This window comes from Carassius gibelio, chromosome B22 (assembly GCF_023724105.1).
Source record: "Carassius gibelio isolate Cgi1373 ecotype wild population from Czech Republic chromosome B22, carGib1.2-hapl.c, whole genome shotgun sequence".
In the NCBI taxonomy this organism is placed as follows: Eukaryota; Metazoa; Chordata; class Actinopteri; order Cypriniformes; family Cyprinidae; genus Carassius; species Carassius gibelio.
The window spans coordinates 21,362,068-21,375,511 of record NC_068417.1 but is presented as its reverse complement, the minus strand read 5'-3'; the positions used below and the strand labels follow the sequence as shown (position 1 = coordinate 21,375,511).

At 35.5% G+C, this 13,444-nt stretch overlaps 1 protein-coding gene across 1 annotated transcript in view; it reads left to right on the top strand.

Annotated features, from left to right (window-relative positions):
• LOC127987380 (insulin receptor) overlaps positions 1-13,444 on the top strand; it is a 73,329-nt gene that overhangs the window by 34,915 nt on the left and 24,970 nt on the right. The window lies entirely within an intron of this gene.

The following is a 13,444-nucleotide window of genomic DNA, read 5'->3' as shown; positions in this document are numbered from 1 at the left end:
GCATGATTTTAGCCCTGATTTTCACTCGCCAACAGGTTTTGCAAAATCGAAATTGCTCGTTCACGATCTATCAGCAACTGAAAACTACCCAAAATAGACGTGCAGTGTGAAAACTGATGATCCGATGATTTTGAATATCATGCAGTGTGAACTCGGCATTATGAAGTGCAGACTGTGTTGGATTAGCTGTTTCTGAAGAATCACATCAGCAGCTGCACTTCTTCCTCCGTGGTTGTGCAGTCGACTGCGATTACGCCAACTTCCATTCATTAGCTGAACAGGAAGCCCTGAGGGAGATGGAGGAGCTCGTGTCCTCTCCGTTATCAATGGCAGCGTTTCAACGCCCTACATTTGCATCGCGCCACTGACACGCTGTTCTCGCAGGCAGCCCGTCCTCTCTCGCCTAGCACTCGCTCATTCCCGCTGCTTCATGCTCTTCTGAGAAAGGAAAGGAAGAGCTGCAGGGACAGTTTCAGAAACTAGATCCTTCTGACACGCATGTAAACATGGGAAATATCCGAGGGAACGTATTTACATGTGGCTAATGACAGTTAAATGCAAACAAATCTCAGCTCATTATTAGCTTAGGTGGTATGATTAAATCTTATACAGTTTTTATAGATGTTTTGATAATACAATTAGGGTGGAAATATTTGATTTATTTACTTTGTTCTCACGAAGGCTGCATTTGTTTAATCACAAATACTGTTAAAAACAGTAATACTGTGAGTTTATTTGAAATGAAAATCTTTTGTAGCATTATAATTCTGCTTTATTTTACCGTATTACATTTAATTATTACTGATATATGGCTACACATTATAAATGTCACTTGCATCCTGGATGAATAGAAGAACTGTTTTGCATATTATCCAAGTTTTAATGCAACATTGATTTATTATTGTACAATGCATTTCTTTCATGAAATGTATTTATTTATTTTTGTTGGTACAAAAAGTTGTTTAATATCTAAGAACCTGATTTTTTACGATAAATATAACTCTTGGCCCCTTGACTGCAGTATAGGTCAAAAATATTTTAAATTCAAATTATTAAAACTTTATAAAATATGAAAAATATATGTAAAATGATATACTATTTATATTCTAGCTAATAATTTGTCAGTAATATTTAATAATACTAATCATTGAATTTTTTTGTTATTTGGTTTTAGCATATTAACTAAATAGATTTAGATAATACTGTTTTAATGCAATATTATTGCCATTTTATTTTTTATTTTTTTGTATTTTATTTATTTATTTATTATGTATAATATACAATATATATTTGAGCAAATGTTTCTATTTTTGTCAATTATAATAGTAAGGGATATCATGTAATATCATGACGTTGTATTAGTATTAGTGGAGGAAACGCGGTTGCTCCTGTTTTGAGGGTTTCCAGGCAGCAGTGAAGCGGCTGTGATGAAGAGCGAGTGTTTAAAGGCATGTGTGTTCATGTAAAGAGAAACCGTACCAAATCTACAGTGACAGGGAATCCGGCATCTTTGTGAAGTGTGCAGAAGATTCTTGGAATTGTTTCCTGTCTTTGTGAGGCGTCTCACACTTCCACAGCTTTCAGAGTCTCAGGGGAGCCGTGGAAGTGACATGGATGGACAGGATTGGAGAGGGTTATTAGGTACAGTACATAATTAGCTGGTTTACCAGAATTTGTGCCAAAATGAGACTGCTGTTATCCACAAATGTTATTATATTTTGGCAAATTTTACTATTTTGAGCGACCAAATCAAAATAATGTACATTTTACCATTTAAATTCTTTTCCAAAAGAATTCCTCACAATTTTGTTCATTGTGGATTTAAATCTGGATTTCAGCACTTTCCAGAAATTTTTGCCCTTTCTGGGCGATTTCTTGTCCAAAACTTCCTATATTTGGCATTTGTAATTTTTTTTTCATAAAAGTTTCTTATTTGCTGATATATGAGCAATGTTTTCATAGTATTTTTATTAATTGTTAACATTTTTATACAAATCAAATTAATGGCAATTAAATGCAGAGGATACACATCTCCAATACTGGTAGAATAGAGGCCAAAAATATTTTTCACAACTTTTGGTCCTTTGCGTTCTAAATATAAATTTGTCCAATATTTGAGCAGTGTCTTTTTTTTTTTGTATGTTAAATATTGGATAAAATAAGAATGCATTATATTTCACCAATTTTGTCCCTAATTATTGCCACTGTCATCGGCCATTAAACAGACAAAACAGGCTTGACGGCTTTCCAAAAATAAGAATTGAAACCCAAAAAAAGTTTAAACGAGCGTATTGGGGCGTCTGTAATTGTTCATGAGTGTCAGCACGTGTGGACCAGAGAGCAAAATAAGTAGCCTGAAGCTGCCCGAAGGGAAGAGTTTAATGATTTGAGGAGAGGAGGAGGCGTTGCATAACTTGTTTGTGAGCAAAACAAGCCCTCCCTCCTGGCGTGTGACGGAGAGGATTGTTTTCAACCCTCGAAAGTGTCACATAACCGCCATTGCCCGTTTAGAAAGCATCTTCCCACCCCATCAGACTAGTAGTCATTGGTGGACCAAACAAATGCGGTGTCCCGGTCTAGCAGCAGGAGCATCTTGTTTGCTTGATAAACAATGTGAGATTTCTCTCGAACCGTTTGACTAATGTTTATCAGCCACTCCTCTTTCAAACCAATGACTCAATCCGTTACGAATTGGGTTGAAGTCATGACCTAAGTTTGATCGACACTCTGACACAAAAGCAAAAGCATCAAACCATTTATACAGGTGATAACTTACCTATTGTTTAACCCTGAGATCATTTACAAGGGCGTTTCCGTCTTAGCCCAGGCCGTGGCTCTTGGGTTACCGGCGCTTGTTGCGCCACATGAAGCAACGTGTTTGTACTCTAAGCCAGAAACATGTTGACACAATCATTACTGCGAATATATCACTTGTCCATTTGTTATTAGGCAATGTTAAATGAATGCAACATGTTGCTGTCAGAGATTCCCCTCTAATTTGTTTTTCCCAGGCTGTTGTTATTGTTGTTGTTGTCGTTTCCACTTTGCTGTACATCTGGACGCCTGGTGCCTCCATCATAAAACCCCACAGCTGGAGAGTGACGAATGGAAGAACCCAGAGATCCGGCTTCGCCCGAACACTCGTCCCCCCCAATGTTGGGCAAAGGACAGTGGGTAGTTTTTGATTACGGGCCTTTGATCAAAGCGTGAGGCTTCCCCGAGAGTACCAACCAGCTGTGGCCGCTCCCACACCGAGCACTGACTCGGCTCAGAAGGTTTCGGGTCGAAGGATCTGAGCTGAGCAGTCACCGCAAACTTTCCAGTGTTCTGCTCCCCGAAACATGATAGACTCTTGTGATTTCTAACTGTATCCGTAGCCGTGTCTGCAGCATTTAAGTGACACCTAAAAAGCGAGGCCAAACTGACTAAGAACTTATACAGCCTCGTAAGAGTTTGAAGAGTTTGTTTGTCGCGTTCACATTTAAACTGAATTGCAAACCGCTTCTTTATTCTGTTTGGACCTAAAATTGTGTTCACAAAGGACGTAATATGTGGACCCCGCCCAAAAATCTAAATACTGTCAATATTTATGTACTTTCGGTATCATATGTTTGTCATGTTTCAAAGTGGTTTAATTATGAAAATGAATCTAACAGCCAAAGCACAGCAAGATAATTAAACAATTAGCAATAAGAATAGATAATCGTATATAATAAAATTATATGTAAACAAAGTTAATATCAATTAATGATCTCTCTGTCTCTCTTTCTCTCTCTCTCTCTCTCTCTCTCTCTCTCTCTCTCTCTATCTACATATATATATATATATATATATATATATATATATATATATATATATATATATATATATAATATTACATTTATTTGCTGTTATCTGAGTGATATTTGAATATTATTTTGGTCAATAATATTTATAAACTTTAGATATTGGCAAAAAATGTAATCTTAAAAAAACTTTTCGTAAAAATTGTTCCAAATTGCCGCAAAAATTTCAAAGACTCCTTTGGGAAGTCAAACTCTTAAATTGTAGCTTTATTTTCTTTAAGAAACACCTAACATTTTGCGTTCATGAGTAAAATAAGGTAAGAAACGCATCAAAAAAGCATTCATTTAAGTGTCACTTGTTTTGGTCAAAGATTTTTTTCATACAAAAGTCTTTGTTTGATATAGAATTATTTATTTATTTAAATCTTTTTGGGGCAAAAAAGTATCAAAGATTTCGACTATCCAAAGCTATTTTGACAATGAAAATTCATGTTTTGTTTATCTTTGCTTTTTGTTTTGTTTTGTTTTACTTCACTTAGTATTGTTTTGTTTCACTTCGTGTCACATTTTGATTTGTTCCGCTTGCCAGAATTTCAGTGCGTTATCAATTATTTTTGGTAATGCAATGGAAGTCTTTATTGGTACCCACTGACTACGGGCAAAAGCAGTTTGTCTTTTTTGTGTGAACTATCCCTTTAAGTTCAGTCCGCTTTAGAGGGGACTGAGTTCGTTTCGAGCATTAATCTAAAATCCCAAATTCCTGCATTCTGAGACTCGTCTGGGACTCGTCGAACTCTCGATTTGTTGCGTATCAGGATGTGCCTTTGTTTACTCTGTTTGGCTATTGCCTAAACGACGGCTAGTTTTATAGCTCCCTCACTCCATTTAAGAGCGCGCCGGCTCGTTTAAACTGTAATTATGGAGCCAGCCGGCCCCGAACACCTGGCCCGCGTGAGGCTCGCGAGTTTGGCCGCGACTCGCACAGCTGTGGAGAGTCACCTTGCAGCGAGTCTGGGGGAATTCCCTCCTAAATCAGCCAAGTTTGGGAAGGGAAAGCTAAGTGAAGCTCTGAATTCTGTCACCGTGCCATACTCAACCCTGGACTGTGAGTCAGACCCCAAAAAAACGTTCTTCTGATCCAATTTGAGCCTCCAGACGCTTGCCAGTTCACAGTTGTTTCAAGAAAACATGTAAACATCCCAATCGCTAGCACTATAGGCGGGATGAGCGCACAAACACTCGGCGGAGCTCTTAGGATGATAAATATTTTTAGATCTCTCGAAACTGGGGACATGTGGTTCACAGCAGAGTATTTTTGGGTTATCATATCATGATAAAAAAAATTAGCACTTGCGCTATCATTAACGCTGCTGCGTGTAGCATCTGCGTGCGAGGATTCCCTTACCTTGGGTGTAAATGAAGTTTATGTAAATGAGACCGACACATTTTGTGCATCGTGTGTGATTAATTTGAACGGGTCTTTGTGTTTATTTCATGGTCTTGTTCTAATGCATTTTCCCTTTGTGATGTTATACTCAACAACTGTACTCACTATACTCACTATTGTGTTTGAATATCTTTTCAGCCTTAATATTCGCACTTAATTCCTGTAAAAATTTGCTTAAAATGGCCCCTTATAAGTTATTTGTCCCCTACTGTTTATACTGTGATCTTATAAGTGAACTATTTTATGTATGGTAATGCTTGCTAATATGGTGGGTTACAATAAATATTTAGTTGTTTATTTTATTGTATGCCTCTCTCACTTTGTGGAGGTTTTATCGTCAAAAACATAAGTGTAACTTTAACTGATTTAATTATAGCTATTATTATATTTAATTATTATAACTTCGCTGCCAATAAAAGTATGAAAATATTTGTTCATTTATTTCAGTTATTTAATAAGCATGCTGTTCTTTGTCTGTTTGACACTTTCTCATGGTAAAAGTTTAATAACAAGAATAATTTTGTTCTAAAAATATTTTTAATAAAAAATAATTTACAGTTTTAATTTTCAAAGTGTGGATATTCACTGTACTTCATGAATATATGACCCAAATGAGAATTTTCACCAGATATTATCATCTGAAAAAGTAAGTAATAAGTCTGCCATGTTTGTTCTGACCAACTGAGGAAAAAAGCATTACAGTATATCGTCACAGTATATCGTCACATGCGATAGCCCAGTAGCCGGGACAATTTCTTTATGGTTACAGATGTGATGTAATGACACAGCAACGTGCTCGAATTTCCCAAGAAAACCTGCCGGACTAAAGGCAATAGTTTTGAACGCTGGCTGGTTATGCACTGGCTCAGATATTGGTGTCGGATTATTTTAAACCAAAAAAAGCTATGGACTGCAGCTTTAGATAAATGTTTGTATAATAATAAAATTATAATTAAACTATACAATGGAGAGTTTTATCATGAAAACGTGAATGAATGAAGGGAAAAAAATTCTACATATATTTATATATAATGTACATATATTTGTACATTATTTATTTATTTATATTTATATATATATATATATATATATATATATATATATATATATATATATATATATATATATATATATATATATATATTTTGTGTGTGTGTGTGTGTGTGTATATATATATATATATATATATATATATATATATATATATATATAGTGTGTGTGTGTATATATATATATATATATATATATATATATATATATATTACAAAATTTTATAATTATTGTTTTTATTAGTAATTATTTAATAATAATAATAATCATTTAAAAAATTGAATTCACTCACTCACCTTGCATGCATTTTCATAGTAACTTTCCCAGAAAAGTTTAGTAATAATGCTTATTTATTTAATATGCAGTTTGGTTTTATTTTGCGTATTTTTCTTCTCCAGCTGTAACTCATAAAAGAATGTCTGAAATCCATTTTGCAGTCTTTTTTTATTTTTTATTGATAATCTTCTCAATATGCGAATTATGTTCATTTGGACTTTGACAGCCTGCAGAACTCTCATCTGCGTCGCATTTTCCCGTATTTAATCTATTCCACACAATTGTGCAGATTTCTCCTCATAATCAGCGCAGGAGAAGCAGAAAGCGCTTCGTGTGGGTCCCGTCATTAGGCTGAAAATGTCTTTAGTCATATCAGATGGAGGTCTGCGAGATCAACAGCACATGGTGTTTTGAAGGGGCACAAAAGAGAGCGTGCAGGAAATAAGCCAGATTTGATGTGCTGCGCTTCTCCGGTGTATCTTTGCTTGTTTTTCATGTTTGAACGAGAACACACAGTCCTAATTGCATCCAGTTCATACACAGCACCATAAAAACACAAAATCTCAATGCACTGTAGAATAGTCTTAACTTTCACAATGCATTCGACTTTCTACAGTATGACTTCTTTCTGATTGCTCAGCTGGAAATTTCTTTGATCAGTACATGATGTTGCCGGTTTCGATTCACCTCAAGCCTTTGCAATCTCCCGCCGAAATAAAATCCCACATTTCGCAGTGTGTTTTTCTGTTTTTGCCCGTGTGGGACCGGTTTCCTCTGGCCCCAGGAATAAAACAGACCTTCTCTAATTAGGAATGAGCGTGTTTTCATTAATGGCCTGCCAGCGTGACACAATGAGCCGTCCTGCCAGTAGACTAATTGGTGTAAGTAGAGAGCACACAATGCCAGGCATGGCAGGATCCTCACGGCTGTTATCGGCCAGCACTGAACGGACAGTCATTATAACAGAGAGATTGACCGGTTATTAGCCAAGCGTATGACAAACATCACTATCACTATTGCACTATTGTGTGTGTGTGTGTATAATTCCTTGCTACGTGTATAAACGTCTTGCTAGCAGAGACCTGTCATTTGCACTTGCATATTGTTGCTGTTTTTTTTTTTTTTGATTGCTCCTGTTGTTCTCCTCATTTGGAAGTCGCTTTGGATAAAACCTTCTGATAAATGACAAAATGTAAAAGTATTATATTATGGAAAGTATAGCTAAAAATTATTACATAAAAAGAAAAAAAAGTGTATGTATGTTTACGTGTGTAAAATAATTAGAACTATTTAAATAGTACAACAAAAATGTAATAATCTTATATGGAAACTTGTATAAGTATAGTTGGAATAGTTATTTAAAAAAAATAATAAATCATACTTATTGCCGCATTAAATGATTACAAATATTGCTACAAATATATGATTGGTAAAGTTGTACAGCAGTTATATATTTATACAACTATCAGATCATTTTATTCTTAAAGCATGGATGAAATGGTTATATGAGAATAATTTATACTTATTAGTGCATAAAATTAATTCAGATATGAAAAAAATAACAAAACGTATATACGATGTAATATTACCTTAAATAATTTTATTCTGAAAAAAGTGTAATGATTTTATAAAAATAATAAATGTATTAAAAAATAGTGTATAAACAAATATTAAAATATGGAAATATTACATTTGGATAATTTATGTAAATTGTAAATACAGTGGAATATGATGGTTCAAGTTAAGTTATACGGCATAAAAATAAATACAAATAATTATGCTTATTAGTGTATACAAATTCAAATATTAAAATGTAAATTATAGCTCCACTTGTAGCTACTTAATTTTTATTCTAAACAATGAAGATGACGTTATATTAAAACTAAAATTATTCAAATCTAAAATATTTCAGCAAAACAAACAATGGCTCAAATTATTGACTAATTTGTATACAACTTGTATTTTATTCTGAGGTATAGATGAATATAGAATAGTTACATAAAAATAATGATTTGTGCATATAAATTTATGGTAGCTTGAAACTCTCTATTGAAATTGAATCATAATTCGATCCTCCTGATGTTTTTGCGTTTCAGATCAGTCACACGTTTTGTTTGAGTTAGGATGCTGTCTGTGTAGGCATTAGGGAGCAAGGAGCTCACTACAGGGCTTTAGCATTAGCAGTGTTGCACTAGAACGCTTCTCTTCTCTGTTGATGAAATTGGTTTTGATATCGACGTGCGAGTTGTTCGTAGGTTAGTCGCTGCTGTTGTGCTGATAATCGGCTACTATGCTATAATTGTTTTGGCTGGTGAGGCCATGTGCTCGTCTCACGCCATGACGGTTTACAGCTTTATCACGGCTGCCTCGCTGTGGCCTCTTCTTCTGCGCAGCCCCCTCCTCCTCCTCCTCCTCATCCGTTGGTCTGTGTGTTTGTGTGAAGGGCCGGGCCGGGCTGGTCAGGTGACCGTATGCAGCTCTTGTTATCACTTTGCTGTGGGTCGGCGGGGCGGCGGTTAATCTTTAACATTCAATTCTGCCCACTGGCCTCCATCTGAACAAACCGCACGGCATGCTGGGCACTGACCGCCATCCTCGCTTCACATCTAACAGTTTATTCAAGCAGACGACTAGCCAGTTGTGCTCTTACAAGCCTACTGAATTGATGAATTACATGTGCTGGTTTTATCCCCCCCAAAAAATACTAATAAAAGAAAATTATTAATTTCAAATCAATTAAGAAAAAATCTTTGCATAAAATATTAATTTTTTTTATTTTTATTTTGTTCAGAAATCTTATAAAAAGAAAGGAAATAATTAGTTTGAAATCTGTCTAGAAGAAATTGTTTTGAAAAGCATAAAGAACATTAGTTGTTGTATGTATATATATATATATATATAAGTTATAACTATATTTTGCACAATTCTAGTCCTTTGTTTTAGTGCTCATAAGCCAATTTTATTTAAATGTTTTTGTACAGTGAACGCTTTTAAAAGGAAGCAGGTATTCATTAGGAAAACATTGCATAAAAATATACATTTTTATATTTCATGTAGTATATTTGTTCAAATATTAAGTTTATAATTATAATTTAGCATAATTCTGGTAACATTAATATTTGTGCACTGGGACTTTTCATAATTGAGTAAATCTTTAATGTTTTTGAACTGATTTGTTTGATTTATAAATGCATTATTTGCATTTTTTTTAGAAATTATTTTTGTTTGTCTATCATAATACTTTTTTTTTTTTTTACAAAACAAAAAATCATTTTAAATTTAAATAAAATTGCTTTAACAAATGCCACCATTATGTGTGAATAAATTACAAGTTTTTTTTTTTTTTTTTTGTAATGGAAATTTTGCTTAATCAGCTTCTTAATTATAGAAAATGAAGCCTATTTTCTAATCCATGGGTGTGCAAAAAAAAAGGAATTGGCCCTAAAATAGCCATTGTCTTTAAGCAAGAAAATGTATATAAGAATTTTGGAAAATATGAACATTTAAAAACCTTGCATTACGTGGCCATTATAAAAGCCCCCCCACATCACTTTGGGTTCTGGAATAATTTCACCAAGTCATAAGCCAGAAACTGTATTTACAGCCATTCTCGGGGGTAGTTGCCATCTTTAGTTGCACTGTAAGCAGCACCATCGACACTGAAACATTTTCATATGTTGCACATTATATACTTCCCCATTTTCTCAATGGTAGATGTGTTTCATATCCCAGTATTCCATATATAGAGGGCATATACAGGCCATTTCCTGTTTGAATTATTTTGGATTCAGCACCTCTTTTATTAGGTGCGCTCCAAGTACACTACAGAGTGCATAAAACTTTCCTCATCTTAAGTTGCAGTATATTTAGACTCTGTGATCCAAAAACAAGGTCACAGATGCTGAAGGTGAGAGACAAATATACAGTATCACGGCTTTACAAGGACGTGTTTTTTCCAGTTTCCTGACATAAAAAACAAAACTGTTTCCTGTTTGTCCTTGGCTGTATGCGTTTGCTGTCCTATTGTCTTTAAGTGAGTCATAGTCTCTGTTGGCATTGCTCACCAACTGAGCTGTACTTTCATTATTTGACAGTCTCAAAGCAGCTCTTATTAATACATATTCCAGGAAATTGACTTAGTTAAACTATAGAGCATGGCACTAACAACAGAATAATAATGGGTTCGATACATCGTTCAGATTTTACAGGGTTTTTTGTTGTTTGATTTAGTCAGTCTTTTGATGAAAATCTTTTTCAATTTAGTCCGTATTTTTGTCATGTCATTCATATACTTAAATCAGAGTAAACTTGGCTAGAAAACCTGTCATTATTGACTTTATTGGATTATTTGAAACAATCATATTCTCTCTGGATATTATTTTTCCCAAAAACATGTTCATTTTTGTTTATCAACACGGCATGTGAACTAAAATCATTTGTCATTGTTATGCGTGTTAATCGTTGGTGACAAAAAATGTAAGTTCTGTCGAGAAAAAAATACGACAAAATATTAGGAATGTGCTATGTTTTAGTTAGATTTATAATTGTGAAGCGTATTTTTATTATCAATGACAATTTAGTGCACTGATCATATTTTGTCATTTTCGCCAATGCTACGTTCAAATTAAAATCATTTGTTTATCGTTGTAATGCGCATTTCATTATTAATGACAAACAACTTAGTGTTGATGAAATTGACTACAAAAACATTGCATAATATTAGAAATGTACTGTTTTGATTTAAAATGTAACGTTGTAATACGTTTTTTTATTTAAGTGACAATAAATAAAAAAACGAATTGATCAAATGTATAGTTTATTATTCAAATATTAGCAATGTATTGATGTTTTGATGAATCTCTTTCCATCACCGAAATGTGTTTTTGTCATTATCAATGACAAAATAATAATACATTTAAAATAATAATAAATTACAAAAAACTCACATTGTTAATATTTTGTGGTGTTTAATGTTGTCATATTTCCCCCAACACTTCATTCCATTTCTATATTCATCGCATCTGTATTTTCTTGTCAATTCCAAAACCGAACATTTTCAACAGTAATTTCTTACGTACAATAAAATACCCTGAGTTGTGCTGGATTCATGTAATGTTGGAAATAAATGTTTTTTTTTTCCCCGAGTTCTTACGAGCAGCTGGGCTGAGATTTGTAAACGTCACACGGAAAAAATGTACAGAAACATCCTCGAGGGGAAAAGTTCACGCTCTCCACTTCGTCTGGAAATGGCAGCACCTGTGCAATCAAATGCGTAACCCTTTCCCCTGCTCACCCGGAGGTCATTGACAAGGAAACCAGATTATTCGGATATCACCGTAACCCTGGAAACAGTCGCGCTCTCTTTGCCGGGGACGAGCGCTCGTGCGAGAGAAAGCCAGGTGATCCCAGACCGAGGGCCGCGTCTGGCTCGGTGTGCTGCGTCCTGAATATGAAGCAGCTCTCTATCTGCAATGCAGCCGTTGCAGTGCCGCAGGTTTCTAGAGCAGGGTCAGCCCAACCCAACTCTCTGGAGTCTCCTGTACTGCACTGGCTCCAATCCAATCGGATGCGATCTTTTGGATTTATCTCCATTTTCTGTTAACCTTCCCACCATGGAAACCACTACAGCAGTCTGGCCAAAAAATATAGGCTAAGACGAGGCTCAAGATCTGTTTTCCCCGCTGTCCTCATTTGGCACGGCGACTTGGAACGGCGCAATTCCACCTGCATAAAGGCCACCCCGAATCCCAGACGTTTCCTGAGTTTGGATACTCTTCGTTTGTTCACTCGAGAAGATAATGGCCTATTCAGTTTGCTTTGAGGCTGATAAATATGCCCTGTTCATGACTAGCTCTTTTAAACTGAGGTGATCTAGTTACATGGATTAAGCTAATATATATATATATTTTCCACCAAAGCCCAATTCCTACAGCATTATGATGGTGGGTTAAGAGGCTAAGCTTTTTCTAGCAAGTGCATTGGTTTCTTTAACAAAAGGTTGGCAACCAAAAGCAATGGATGGCAATGGATGTACGTTTCTTGGATTTCACATTTCGCTTGCTTTTTTTCCAGCTGTTGTAACGCTCACGTCTCTTCCCAGGTTGAATTGTAATCATTTCCCCTTCCCCCCGATGATATTCACTGGCCGGTTGTGTCTGTCATCCGAGTGTCCAGTCTGGCCTGCCCCATTCTGGACCTAAAGGAGAAGCTGGAAACCAGTTTTTATCAATTGAGGGAGGGAATAACCATTAGTCCTGATGGATGTTCGTTTTTCTCATCACCATTGCATTTCATGTGTAGCCCAATAGTTTTATTAGAACAATGAAGAGTTAGTCATATTGTAAACAAATTGAGGGATTTGAACAGTAACTTGTTCGTTTGTGGGACTTTTCGAATGATTCATGAAGGTTCACAAACTAATGAACATTTCCCTTTAGATAATCAAACACATTCAGCACAACCAGTAAAGTCTGATTCACATCCAAATGACTCTTATGAACTGATTCTTTTTTTTAGTGACTCAAAAATGCACCGCTCTGACTCTGACTCCACTGTTCGTATTGGATTCACTGAAAAGAATCGGTTTGTGACGGTCATATCTTCATGAAGCATTGGCATCGTTGGAAGTTATTGCGTGCAGCCCCGTGATCCACAAACATTTGATCGTATCACTCTTTGTTTAGACTGCAAACTTGGATAAAATATGACTTTACTGTCAATAGTTTGGCTACAGCTTGTGGGCACAATATGCAAACTACCTGAAAGAGACACAAATAGAAGGGCAAGCAGAGACAGAGAGACACTGTGAGTCACTGGAAGAGCAGCTGCTGTGAGTAAGTCCTTCCAGACAGATGCCCTCACGGAGGAACCATCTAGATAACAGGTG